Genomic DNA, 14,137 nt, shown 5'->3' with positions numbered 1-14,137 from the left:
GCTTGTCTGTCCATAGCTTTTCACGGCCCATCCATTTAACCGATTTTGATGAAATTTGGTACAGGGCTTGCTTTCATCCCGAAGACGGACATAGTACTACTTCTAACGCGGGAAATTATAGAATTCTTACGGCACTTTCAAAACCTAAATCCAAGCGGGTGCGTCATTTAGTTAATTTAAATATTATTATAATTGGGCAGATTGTAAGTCTTCGTTGTAATTAACATCAGGATTAATAAGTTAGAACCTGGAGTTTCACATATTATTGTCATGGGAAAATTTCTACTGGTGAAAGAATTTTCAAAATCGGTGCAGTAGTTCCAGACATTATTTCCTAAAACAAACTTACAAACTCTTTATAATATTAGTCCAGATTAGATTTGTAGTCGAAAGAAGCGAAGCGGTGAAAAGGTACTTTACTGCGTTTGGCACTAAAAAGCCAGTTTATATCTGAACATCTTTAGAAATATTATAAGCGTATTAATTAGACGAGATCACAAAGCAGTCGCGCACTAAGCACCATTTTAGAGGGTGGCTCAGATCCTAATGATCATGTGATCCCTATTCGCAGGAGATTTGCGGGCACGGCGAAATTGCCCGACTTAATGGATGCTTGTTTTTGGGACATACTTTTTAGGTGAAATGTTAGTTTCTTCTAACATTAAATTCGTATAGCAATAGTGCAGCCATTCCTCTTCATTCCTGAGGACTTGGGGGATGAAAGATCAAATTCAGTATTTTTTATAATTTAAATTAAGTGCGCCATCTAGTAAGTTTATTTTGGGTGAACTAAAATGTGTTAACAACAAAAATTAAAAAAAAACCCACATTAATATTGTCTACGGGAAAATAATTGTAAAAAAATATAGAACTGAAAAAATAGTCATGTGACTTTGATCTTCTTTAAAAATATTTTCATTTGAAAAGATACATACCTATTTCGCTAAATTCAAAACCTTTTAAATTAAAACAAGTTTTGCCTATAAAACCATTGCACTGTACCGAAAGCTAAGCTGATTCCTAGTTCCATGGTACCAAAATAATACTTATGAATTTCATTAAATAATTAAACATAATGATGTGTTCAAAATAAGCGATTTATTAAATTTTCTCTAAACTATCTAATGAAATTTTTCTTTCCTTATGTTTTAGTTGTGACTACTTATTTTTTTTTAAGCTATTATGGTGAATGCTAATCCGCGATTGTTTATTTATCATATTATTATGGCACTTGATAATGGGATACAAGTGTTTGATGGAACCCAAACCTCAATGGATTTAAACTTCAATTCATAATCCTGATATAACCATCAAGCTTATCCATGCATAACTTTAACTTCCATCATTCATCATTTAAAGCTAAGTTTATATGACCATACGTCTGGTCATATAAATAATTTTCAAGATTATATTAATATATTTTAATATTTTATAACTCAACTACATTTTCGTAAGTTAATATATAATCGAGTCTTATCAAGTCTAATCATTAGCACGTAACTACTGTTTCTATTGAAACTGAAGAGCTTTTTGACCTCATTCTACCCTCCTTTTTTTACAAACGCACCGCGCGCCACCGTAAGCAATTTCACCCTTACCACCTGGCTGTCTGGTGCACTTCGACCGGACCAACAATTTCTCAAAAGGCCAGCAACGCATCGGCAGTTCTTCTGGTGCTGCAAATGTTCATGGGTGGCGGTAATCACTTAACATCAGGTGACATGCCTGCACGTTTGCTTTCTATCTCTATTGAAAAATAAATAAAAATAAAGCAAGCAATTTCATAATAATATTATGTCAACATCTAATGACATCTCAGCAGTCCACAATCTCCACATGTGTAGATTCATACGAACGTTGAAACGTTTCCCGTTGAAATTTTAATGAGAACAGGAAAGGAAGAAATTTTAGTGAGGGTTTTATTCCTTGAATACATTATAAATCTTTTGATGTGGATATAAATAATGCCAAGTAATCTTGTGTGACTTGACGCAATCAACATCTAATGAGATCACTACATTTTAATTGACTTATACGTACGTATCTTGCTAACGGGAAATAGTTAAGTAAATAGAGCATTTAACCTCGCACTAAATTTCCGATCCAATTTCTTTTTTTTTTAGGTTAAGGGTCACTTACTGACCATAAAATGACAAAATGCTGACAGATCCAGGTGGAGCTTCGATCGCAATCTTGAAAGAAAGTTTTTGGATGATATCTCGAAAATATATCTCACTTTAGGGCGAAAATTATGTAGATCATTGTAGTAGAAAATAAAATTTCCCATCTTTTGTTTCCTGTAATTTTTTTTTTAAAACTTACCGTTTACGATTTATGGCCGATTTAGTGAACCGGTTTTTCCAATATTTTAAAAGTTATCGGCCGAAATAGAAAAACCGGTTCATTCAATCGGTTATAAATCGTAAACGGTAAGTTTTACAAAAAAGTTTACAAGTAACAAAAGATGCAAAATTTTACTGGCTACAATAATAGTCTACATAATTTTTCGCAGCCCATTGAGCTATGTCGGTTACTCTAGTTCTCTTACGGATCTCCTCATTTCTGATTTGATCACGTAGAGAAACTCCAAGCATAGCTCAGTGCTTGAAGACCAAAGTCTTCGGACAGTGCATGTTGCCAGTGATGACATAATACGTAAATAAAGCAAGTAAACTCCTGTGAATATTATGTTACTTTTTTGGATGCACAAGACGCCAACTCCTTTTACTATCGTTACTATTTAGAGTTTAGACCATGGAGCTTCGCTTTAGGTACACGCTGACGCAGCAATGAAAGTAATGTCAGAAATTTTCACTGCGTGCGTGCGGTGCGTGTCGCTAGTTATAAATATAAATGTATGACCACTTAACTCACAAGTTTGTCGGAGTATGCCCGACAAGTTTCGAATCCGTCCGGGGAACACTCAAACAAACACGAGAGTTAAGTCTTAAATACATTTACGGTCTGATTCGCACTTGACCGGGTTTTGTAGGCTTAATCTTCGGTCTATTGAACTCAATGCTTGTACGGTACTTACCCGGCAGGAAATATTGTGCATCGACCTTTAGAGAGAGATAGCGGTTTCGTGTAGTGTTGTCTCTGTCGCTGAGACTGACAACACGTCACATATGTATGAGTGACAAAGACAACGCTCTACGAAGCCGACACCTCTTTCTAAAGGTCGATGTACAATATTTCCTGCCGGCTACTGTGATCATTAAACAATCAATTAGACTAACAATTATTCAACTTGACTCGTCCATCACTATTCAAAGCCAAAATAACAGATAATTCCGTGGTGAACAAATGCTTAAATAATTTGTTAGCGAGCTGGTTTTGTCATGTCACGCAAAACCAAGGTGTCATTGAAACGGACAGTTTGCTAACTAATGCTGTTGTTATCAGCTCTAACCAACACTAGTTTGTATTATTAATTTATTACTTTGACAAATTATAATGAACATGCTGGGGAAGATAGATATAGAAAATGTATACGGCCAGAATTATTGTAATGTTTTATAATACTTATGTGTTATGGATTACGAATCCTTTACAATTTATTTTGTGTTTTGCTTATTGGAAATTTTTGCTTAAAAATCATTTCCATATTTAATTGAAATGAAAGACAGTAAAGATAGAGTTCACTTTACATTGTAGTTGAAATGTTAGAAAAGGTTTATTGCTTCGCTTTGACTCAGCTCTCATATGCCTTGAGCCCTTGAGCCGTTGATAGCTAAAGTGTAAAAAGAAAATATTCACCATTATTGTTAAAGAGCGATTCGTGTGAAAATAAGTGTCCTTCATGTCGTATCTCCTAAGGATTGTGATAAATGGGCAGTGGTCACGCAGAAGTGTTGCACGCGATGCCTCCACTAATTCTTTAGGCCACCTTCCGATAATTTGCTTTTCAGATTACGGACATAAAAATTCCGACCAAGCCTCTTCATTACCGACTAGTTAATTTAATGTAGCCGTTGTTTGCATTTTAACAAGAGATTCTAACATTGTTACGTGTTTTGTGTACATTCGTTTTTTAGCTAAAATATCTTTTAACGAAAAGCATTTTGGAAAAATCTGTTTACACAACCCCCTAACCAGCCAGCCAACCAACTGGAGGGAAGGTATGGTATATAATACTTAAACATCCATTACAGTAGGTACCTACTAAGAGTCCGCTAGTGGTACAAGTCCACACTATTGATAAAATTATTGCAACGAGTGATTATGTACCCGTGTGATATACACTACAGGAAATTTAAGAGATAATAACTATTATACCTATTGGAAGATCTTCACCGAATTGTGACAACCATAAAATCTTAAAATCAAATAAACCTTACCTAAGTAAAATTAGTTCATCCAAGTAACAAGCAGACATCGATGTATTTTTTTATAACATAAATACGATCCCATTCATACCCACACACAGTGGTCTGTGTACCCACACAATGAATGATGATTTTTTTCGCATTTATAATATTAGTATGGATGGATGTAGTTGGCTAAAAAAATAACCAGCTGCATTTAAATGGATGCCTCTGTTTTTGTATCATAAATGTGAATAGACTATTCGATATCGCTCTGCAATTATAGTACTATTTATAATACAGTACTAACAATAATAATATAATTAGTAAGTACTTAATTGGCAATCAGTTGTGCATGCACTAATATATGCCACTTAGCTCGGTCAGAGTGAGCTGCTTTGTCTCTTAATTAACTTGATAATAGCTAAAGCTCCATTGTAGGTTTGAAATAGGAAACTAACTATATTAAACCTTTAAATAGGCCTTTTATAATAAACTAGCTGATGCCCGCGACTTCGTCCGCGTGGAATTATGTTTTTTAAAATCCCGTGGGAACTCTTTGATTTTCCGGGATAAAAAGTAGCATATGTCCTTCCCCGGGATGCAAGCTATCTGACTGGAAGACTGGACTGGACTGAAGAACGACTGGGCCGTGAAAGGCTAGCAGACAGACAGACAGACAGACGGACAGACAGACAGACACACTTTCGCATTTATATATAATAATAAAATATATGCTTTATTGTTTACATTATTGCTAGTAACTAGTATGTGCAATGTTATATCTAATATACTATCTAAACTAAAAGCTAACAATAAACAAAAGGTCGCAAACTCAGCATAGCCGAGCACTGCTCACAATGCTCGGCGCTGGTTTTCAGTTTGCGCCATAAATTTATATTGATTAATAAAAACGCACCGCGCCCGTTGCGTTATCTCTGCATTGATCAATAACTTTGTATAAACTAAACCAAAACAGTGACATAAAAAGAACAAACTAAACCAAAACAGTAACATAAAAAAGAACAAAATCTAAAAAATAGCAGTAAAAATAAATGTAAATATAAAAGTAAAATATAAGTATATAAAATATAAAATATAAAAAAAAAAATGTCCCTTCCCAGCTTAGCTCTTAAATAAAGCTTAATAAAGCTCTTAATCATTTAAAAATACCTATCAGTAATATACAGCAACATCATCTAGTGAACATATAATTATCTTTAAAAGAAAAAACAATATATATTAGTAATATTAGTTATAATATTAGTATGCATTCAGTGAAGGAAGAAAAAAAGGAAAACGAATTATTTGAATTGTATCGCCGTCGATCGAATTATTTAATACTAGATGATGCCCGTGACTTCGTTCGCGTGGATTTAGGTTTTTAAAAATCCCATGGGAACTCTTTAATTTTCCGGGATCAAAAGGGGCCTATGTCCTTCCCCGGGATGTAGCTATCTCTATACCAAATTTCATCAAAATCGGTTGAACTGTTGGGCCGTGAAAAGCTAGCAGACAGACAGACAGACACACTTTCGCATTTATAATATTAGTATGGATAGTTCACATTAACGGTGAAGAAAAACCTTGTGAGGAAACCATACATGCCTGAGAGTTCTCTGAGGGCGGGTGAAGTCTGCCAATCTCCACTTGGCCAGCGTGGTAGACTATGGCTAAACCCCTTCTCACTTTGAGAGGAGATCATGATGAGATGATGGGCAGGTTATGTCAGTCGCAGAACTAATGACTGATAAGGCAGACGTATTCTGGAATAGAGACCGCATTACGATCTCCAGCTCAGACGGCATTGGGAAGATGTAGGGAAGTGGTTGGACAAAAACGAAAATTTGTATGACTGACGCTCCCTCGAACCGCCTATGTCCAACTATAGATCCTAAAAGGCAGGTTGTGACGATGATGACACAAATCTTAGGCCGCTTTCTTTAAATATATTGTTAAGATACTTATTTTTATTTCTTATTTTAAAATTTTCCTGTTCTAAATTTCTCGGATACGGCATACAGGAATGGGCAAAAGCTACTTTAAAATCTCATTCACATTAGCTTACGACCATGTAGCGCGCCAACCCGTGGAACCAAGCCAAAACGCCGACCTAATGTTAAAAATTAAGGGAAAATTATGTAATAGCATCCCGATAGAGAAGTGTTACTAGAAAAATCTTAATGAAAAAGTTTTTCTTTGCCATACGTTCTGGTTTTTTCACGTGTGGTAAATTACTGTTTGTAACAAGAAAAACGCCCGCTATGTCAGTCTGTATGAAAATGCTTATCTCAAAAATGTACCGTACAGATACTTTTATTCAAATTTTTTATCAATAAGAAGAAACCTTCAAATATGTATATGAAGTAGGTAGGCCAACCTATTCTAATAATTATACATTTTAATTATAATTTATACAGAAGTTTTACAACCACTAGTTCGAAATGCCCTTCTTAACGAGAAGAACCTAGAAAAAACTTAGTATGTCGAAACTTAACCAATTCGGAAGCACAGACGTTTACTACTCGGTGTTCGGAAGGAAGATCCTACTGAAAAGAGCTTTCCGTTATATTATTATGATAAATTCAAGACCTTACTCAGAAAATTTCCAGAGAGATAGATTGAAACTTACCATCTCTCAACTCACTTCTGTCCAGTACTAGGGCTCAAAGAAATCATGATTGAGAATGTAGCTCTGAAGAGATATTATGCGCCGCTCGTTAACCCGCCGAGGAATAGAGTAATGAGATTATTTTACGTATCTCAAATGCACTAGCTTCAGTACGGTCGGGTTCAAGCCTGAGGATATAATTTTGGAATGAAATAATGTGTAAGTATAGTTCGCGACGGGTCGACATGACAATTGGGGTGGGGACGCCCCGCACACCCGCACACCCGCCATGCTAACCTGGTGCGGGATAGCGCGGGTGGCGTGCGGTTGTGCGGGGCGTCCCCCCCCCCCGCCTCATATCTGCCATGACAACCTGTCGTGAACTATACAAGCTTATGCCCGTAACTTTATTCGCGTGGACTACTCAAACCCCTAATTTTACCACCTTTTTGCCACCTTTGGTTGAATTGAATTGAATTTGGGATTTAATTTTTAAAAATATGTCTTTGTCATAAAAGCTATCTGCATGCCAGATTTCAGCAGTGGTTTGAGCTATGCGTTGATACACCTTTTCCTTTTATGTATTTAAATGGAAATGATAGTATACCCGCAATATAATTTCAGTGAAATTTGTGTAAGAAGTATCACAAAGGATAGTAGGTACGCAAGTCTGAAATGTTGCTGACAAAGAGAAGATTTCAGCGATTTGTATAAGATGGTCACGATAAAAATTTGCTTTGTGTTCGTGAGAAACTTTCGTCTTTTACCTCAACAATTTTCCTGATGAAAAACTTGAACCTTGAAACGTAATACCTACTTAATCATAATGTCTAGAATTGCAAGCCGTTTTGGAACATAAAGGTATGATTCCGAACCACGCTGCACGCAGCAGTGCTGCCGCAACAGTGCTGTCGCGGCAGCAATGTAGCGGAACATTGCTACCTAGTTCGGAATGTAATGTCATATAAGCCTATAGAGATTGTATGGGGACTAGCTGTAGTGCCGCAACAGGACTGTGACAGCTGGTGACAGCACTGCTGCGTGCAGCGTAGTTCAGAATCATACCTTAAGTGATATTTTATTGTTGATTGAGTTACTTACTACATTGACATCACGGACGAACGCAGTATACACTTAAGGCGGCCATTTTGATTTTTTTTATTGAGCGGCAACAGAAATACACATTACACATACGATGAAAATTTCAACTCTTTACCTATTACGGTTCACGGGATATAGTCCGCTGACAGACGTAAAGACAGACGGACGGACGGATGGACGGACAGACACCGGGGGCTTAATAAATATTAATAGGGTACCGTTTGCATCTTTCGGGTACTTACGGAACCCTAAAAATGATCGGTTTGAAGAATTGGATTTAATTTCATACTAATAATCGTAAGCTTCATTTTCAAAATAATCTACAAAGGGTTCGTAAGCAACTGCAAGATTGCTGACAAAAGAACTAAATAGAAGATTTCCAGCGATATGTACAAGATGGTCAAGATAGAAATGTGCTTTGTGAACGTTAAAGGGATTTCCCCTTTTAACTCAACGACTTCCCAAGTAAAAGGACTTAAGACATTAAATTGAATTTGAGAATAGATATATTATTTGGTAAGGGGAACGCTTTTGAGAAGATTGTATTATCGTGGCGCTACGGAAGTTTAATTCCGCATACCTACGTAAAAATATTGAACCCTTATTCCTTCATAATTGGGTATTTGACTCCAATTTTTTTAATATTGCCCATGACTCCGTACAAAACAATTGGGTATTTGCCTACTTTTGAATTTGGTAAATATTATAAACTAGAATAAAAATAATGACGTTGAAGAACTGAAAAAACTAATTAAATCGATCAAATAACAAAAAATGTATAAGCATTTAAATATTTCTGATTAGACAGAGATAGTGATATAGCAGTTTGACGTCACACCTACTAATGTCATAGTAGCTTCGTGCGGTTTCATACAAATTTTCGTTTTGCGAGAAAGGGCTAGAAGACCATCCCACTCCAAAATTAAAATGTCTGTAACTTTGTAAATCTTTGTTGGATTTTAATATATTTTTCAGTTTACGTCATTATTTTTATTCTAGTTTATAATAAAGTAATAATATTTGCCAAATTAAAAAGTAGGCAAATACCCAATACCCAATTTTGTACGGAGTCATGGGCAATATTTAATCTTCTTTTAATATACCTGAGTATAAAACAAAAAATGTTTCTTCTTGTATCCGTTACACATTTGGAAACTATCCAACCGACGTGCCCCAAATCGGTATCATTAGAAATGCAAAGATGATTTTAGACAAAAAAAAAAGATTCCGACGAATTGAGAACCTCCTCCCTTTTTGAAGTCGGTTAAAAAAATGCACTCGGCACATTCTTTTTTTAGCGTAGTAGCTCACGACGGCTTACCGCTAGTAAGATATAATTCAAAAGAAATAAACAAATAAAAGTTTATTCTGCTCACAAGACAAGAGAAACAAAATTTATAAACCGAATGTTAAAAAATTACAAAATTAAAACTACGAGCTTGAAAATATTAAGAACAAAAATGATGTTTTGTTTGAGCTGAAAGGTATCATTTTAACATTGTAATTACATAAGTCATACTTATTCCTCTGTATATTTAATCGATTCAGAGTAATTTTCTCTCAATTTTTAACATTAAATAGACATCTGGCAAGGTTCCAAGAACGGAAGTTTAATGGATGAAAGCATATGATACCTACAGAATGACACTATAACCGGAAATGAACGTAATTACATGGATATATGGCCAATTATTGTCTTGTTAAACATGCTGTATCAGTTAGCTTGTATTTTATTGGTACCTACACCATAAACACATACATAGCGGCGGTTTTTTAAAAGTTATTAAAACGATTCACTGTAGAAAACACAATTTTTTGTCAATGCGCCATATGCGATAAATTGCTTTCTTTTGTGAGCGGTTTGCGAGCTTCATAATGTAGTATTTCAATCTAAAAGCAATACTTACATATCTCTTTAGAACGTTATATTCTAGAATATCGTCTATATCTTCGATATTTCGAATTGGTTTTTCCTTGGCTTCTTCGCTCTAAATAAAAGTTGTAAAGTTCCTACACTTAAGTAAGTTATAGCTTTTACTTTACTGGAATTAACGTTATTATTTACTTATACAAAATCACTAGTTCTCGGTTGCGGTAGTTATTAAAACAATCAAATTTTCCTACATTTGCTCCTTTTTATGGCAATTAAAAATTAGTAGTGTATAAAGTCTGGTTTTGGTCTCGTACTGATGATTGCTAGTCAGCACTGACTTACTACAGCGTTATTCAAGAACATCACAGTACCTAATGCATAAAGCGTGTAGGTATAGCCGCGCAAAACAGCGTTATCACTCGTCAGTCTGACTAGTCAACATTATTAAGGCACGCTTCATAGTAATGCATACCTACGGCTTGTTATCACGTCGTCTCATTCACATCTCGTCACATTCGCAACTCGTCCCCTGCTATGACCGTCGACGATCAGTGTGAAAACAACCAGCCTTCAAGGCATTCATTACCTACTTCTGTCACCAACCGCTACCGTCACGATAAGTAGTGTGACGTCTTCCATACAACTCCTTGTCATACAAATCTCTAGACCCTGTTTCTGCAACACATCACTGCAGTCATAAGTTCAGTATACTGTTCCGCCGTGCAGCTGGCGTCACACGTCGTCGTCCTCGCTTTTTTTGTGTGACAAAGGTTTTACAAATGTTTTTTAAGCATAACCCTACTTTTATTTGCCTATTTCTACTTATGCTGTTAAAATAGAAAATAGGTTTTATCTTCAGAGTTACGATCAGTAGGTAAGTCAATGGTTACGATGGTATTGCGTGACAAGTGACAAACAAGACTGAAATCGCTTGTAATCAAATTATCTAGTAGTTTGGCAACCGAAGTTATCTCTTATCGTGGGACTGTAGGCAGTAAACTTCTCTATCAACGTTTATGGATTACCGGCTTGCTCATTTTATAGGGTGTTAAAAAGTATAGTGAAACTTTAGATCCTATATTTCGTTAAAGTTGCAAGTACAGAGTTTTAGATCTCAATACCCAGAAAATTAGATTTTATTCCGTAGGGATTTCAAAACTTCCGCTCTTATTTCTTATCTTTATTATTATTGATTATTGACTGACTGATCAATCAACGCACAGCTCAAATTACTGGACGGATCAGGCTGAAATTTGGCATGCAGATAGAGCTATTATGACGTAGGCATCCGCTAAGAAAGGGTTTTTGAAAAAAAGTTTGAAATTTGTGTAGTCCACGCCGACGAAGTCGCGAGCATAAGCTAGTTTAGTCGATAAAACTGATAAGACATGAGCAACATTTATTTCGTGTGAATAAACGTCTTGCGGTTAGTCTGACGGAGCCCTTAGCATTGTGAACAAAATTGTTTAACAAATTACAAAGGGCGAAAATCAAGTATGAAAACTGATTGTTATTAATTGGGCTCAATTTAAATATTACAAAGAAAAGATCGCCCACAAAGAAATAAAAGATAGAGCATAAATAATGAGTAGTAGCGGTCAAGGTGAAAACGTACTTACTCAGAGGTAAGCTGAGAGGGATTTCCTTTTAATTCACTTAACTTTTTTCTGCCTTGAGATATTTCAAAGGAAAAATTTGCAATTTATTTGTTATCCACAATAAAATGAAAATAGCGGGTCAACATTTTTCAACCTTGACTTCAATCAAACAATCAATCGGTCCGTTTGTTTGTTTGATTACTTATAGGTATCGGTCTTCTATAGTGTGCGCTACTATGCAATGTGCAATGCACCTTCTTTTGTGTACCTTCTTAACTTTTCATTAACTTATTGCTGTAACTATAAAGTTTTTGTTGGTTGCAGGTTAAAACATTTAAAGCTTCACGGAAATCTAACTTGGATAGTCAGAAAATAGGCTTAGAAGATAGAATAATACTTATTCTAATGTGACATAAACAAGTATAACTTACATCCCAAAGGTTATATGACACAGGATTTAAAAAAATATATTTTCCAGCCTATACTTACACGTACTACCGAAATGATACAAGATACTCCCATATAAATTGTGTTGGATATCTAGTATCTGACGAAGATGATCGGTAAGGCAAACAAAGTGACTGACTTAGCCTAAAAGATATCAGGCGATAGACAGCAGTGGGCAAGTCATATCTATCTGTGGTAGAACTGATAGTTGTTAGAGCAGCGGTGCTCTGCAGTAGAGGTAGGTGGACCGCGAAGAATCATGTGTAGTGGCAGCACTTAAAATGTCCAGCAAAAGCTACAAACAGGCTGATGATGACGACAATCTAAAATATAAAATCATACTTATTTGGTTGATTCAAACATAAATGTGTCTGTAATTCAAACCAACAAACAAACACACTTTCGCATTTATAATATCGCTAGTGATGGCTAGTGATAATATGGGTAGTTAGACTTACTTGGTAGATTCAAACGTGTAACTATTCATTTATAAAAGATCAACGAGCATTCAACCATTCAGATTGAAATAGGAATAAAAAATAAAAAGATGATTTACTATTCATATAAACATAAACCATAATATTAAGGTACTTAGTGCTTTTAAACCGTAAAGCAAATCTACCACTTTTAGGGTAAGTATAAGCAAGTATAAGCTCTTAAGAAGTAGGTATAAAATAAATACAATTTCTATTAAGCAGATAAAGAGTTCCTAAAATAAAAACTAATCTCATCGAACCTTGCTGTCTTTTTAAGACTTTAATTTTCTTTCCAGATAAAAATATCCACTCTACCTCAAGGATTAGTTAGACAATTCAACGAAAAATTCTTGCCCCTTAAATAATAAAGTAGGATCACGTTCTACTCAAAGTTGAAGGTCAAGTAGTCTGATAACTGACTATGATTAATGTATTTTAACTTCGTACATAATTTCCAAGTTGGGTTTCATTGTGGCCAGTTTCAATAAACCTTATCTGTGTATTTAGACCTTAATTACGTTTGTCTTTTGTTTTGCTACTATCCAACTTTTGTCTAAGATCAATAACAATATAATATTGTGCACCTACACGGTTCAATCACCAAAGTAATGTTGAAAACCGATAGTCTGACAGTTTTCTTTTAAAGACCAATTTTTTGCAGATTTTGTATTCAAATTTCAAAATCTGTAGTTACATTTTTTATTCGTCAGTTAAAGTCTATAAAAAATATGACGAATATTCACAGCACCACCACCAATCTGATCAATCTAAAATGTTTTAATTTGTTTTCAAATTCAAATATCTTTGTTCACTTAGGCTAACGTGTGACTTAGTAACATCTGAGAAAATCGACGTGTGTATGTTTGTTGGTTTGTCCCTCAATCGTGCCGCAACGGTGATCCTCAATAGTGATTTTTGGCATTGATTTAGGTAGGTACCTAGTTAATGATCTGGAGAGTGACATTGGCTACATTTTATTCAGGAAAATCATAGTTTCCACGTGACTTTAAAAACCTAAATCCACGTGAATGAAGTCGCCGGCATATGCTAGTATCCAAATAAAATTAAAAATCGAAATCACTTCTTAATCATTGATCCTATTAAGTTTTTGACTAGTTGAAATAGTTACGTTTTGCGATATCCAACAAAATAAAAATCAACTAAAGTTTTTCCACTAAAATAATTTAACTTTTAGTTTAACTGTATTGTAAGTCCCATGTGATATATTTTCCTTAAGAAAGCATCGATGCTTGAATGAAAAATCTTTTACGTAAAACGAGTGCTACAATATTAATTAAATACATAGCAAAGTCCAATTTAACGTGATCTCTTGTAATGTTTGTAACTATTGTTTTGTGAGTGAAACCAGCTTACGGACTGAAAACGGTTAGTTCAAATCTGAATGGTTGTTGCACAGCGTGCATTGCGTGTTAATTGCCGGGGTCACGCAAAGGGGCGTAGACGTCCCCTACGTGTCAAATGCCGAACAATGCGCAAATAATTGCTTTATGATTTTGTCTAAATAATGTTTGCCCTTTTCCCGTGCAGTCACATATTTAATTATTCAGCAGCGCAGCGCTTGCCGGAATGTCATCGGCCACGGTTACGAGAGGAGACCTTAGATAAATAACTAATGCCACGACTTCTACGTGTGTTTTTGGAATTCCTAAAAGTACCCACTTCCATATAAGTACAGTTTCACGTCTCCTAAAAGGCACATAATT

General features: G+C 35.3%; 1 protein-coding gene across 1 annotated transcript in view; it reads right to left on the bottom strand.

Moving 5' to 3' along the window:
- LOC117982213 (alaserpin-like) overlaps window positions 1-12,268 on the bottom strand; it is a 141,871-nt gene extending 129,603 nt beyond the window's left edge. Inside the window, exon 1 of the mRNA XM_069498791.1 lies at window positions 12,258-12,268. The gene's annotated coding sequence lies outside the window, so the exon portion shown is untranslated. The remainder of the gene's footprint in view (window positions 1-12,257) is intronic.
- Between the last annotated feature and the right edge of the window lie 1,869 nt (window positions 12,269-14,137).

The sequence above is a fragment of the Maniola hyperantus genome, chromosome 5 (assembly GCF_902806685.2).
Source record: "Maniola hyperantus chromosome 5, iAphHyp1.2, whole genome shotgun sequence".
Taxonomy (NCBI): Eukaryota; Metazoa; Arthropoda; class Insecta; order Lepidoptera; family Nymphalidae; genus Maniola; species Maniola hyperantus.
This window is presented reverse-complemented; position numbering and strand designations above follow the sequence as displayed.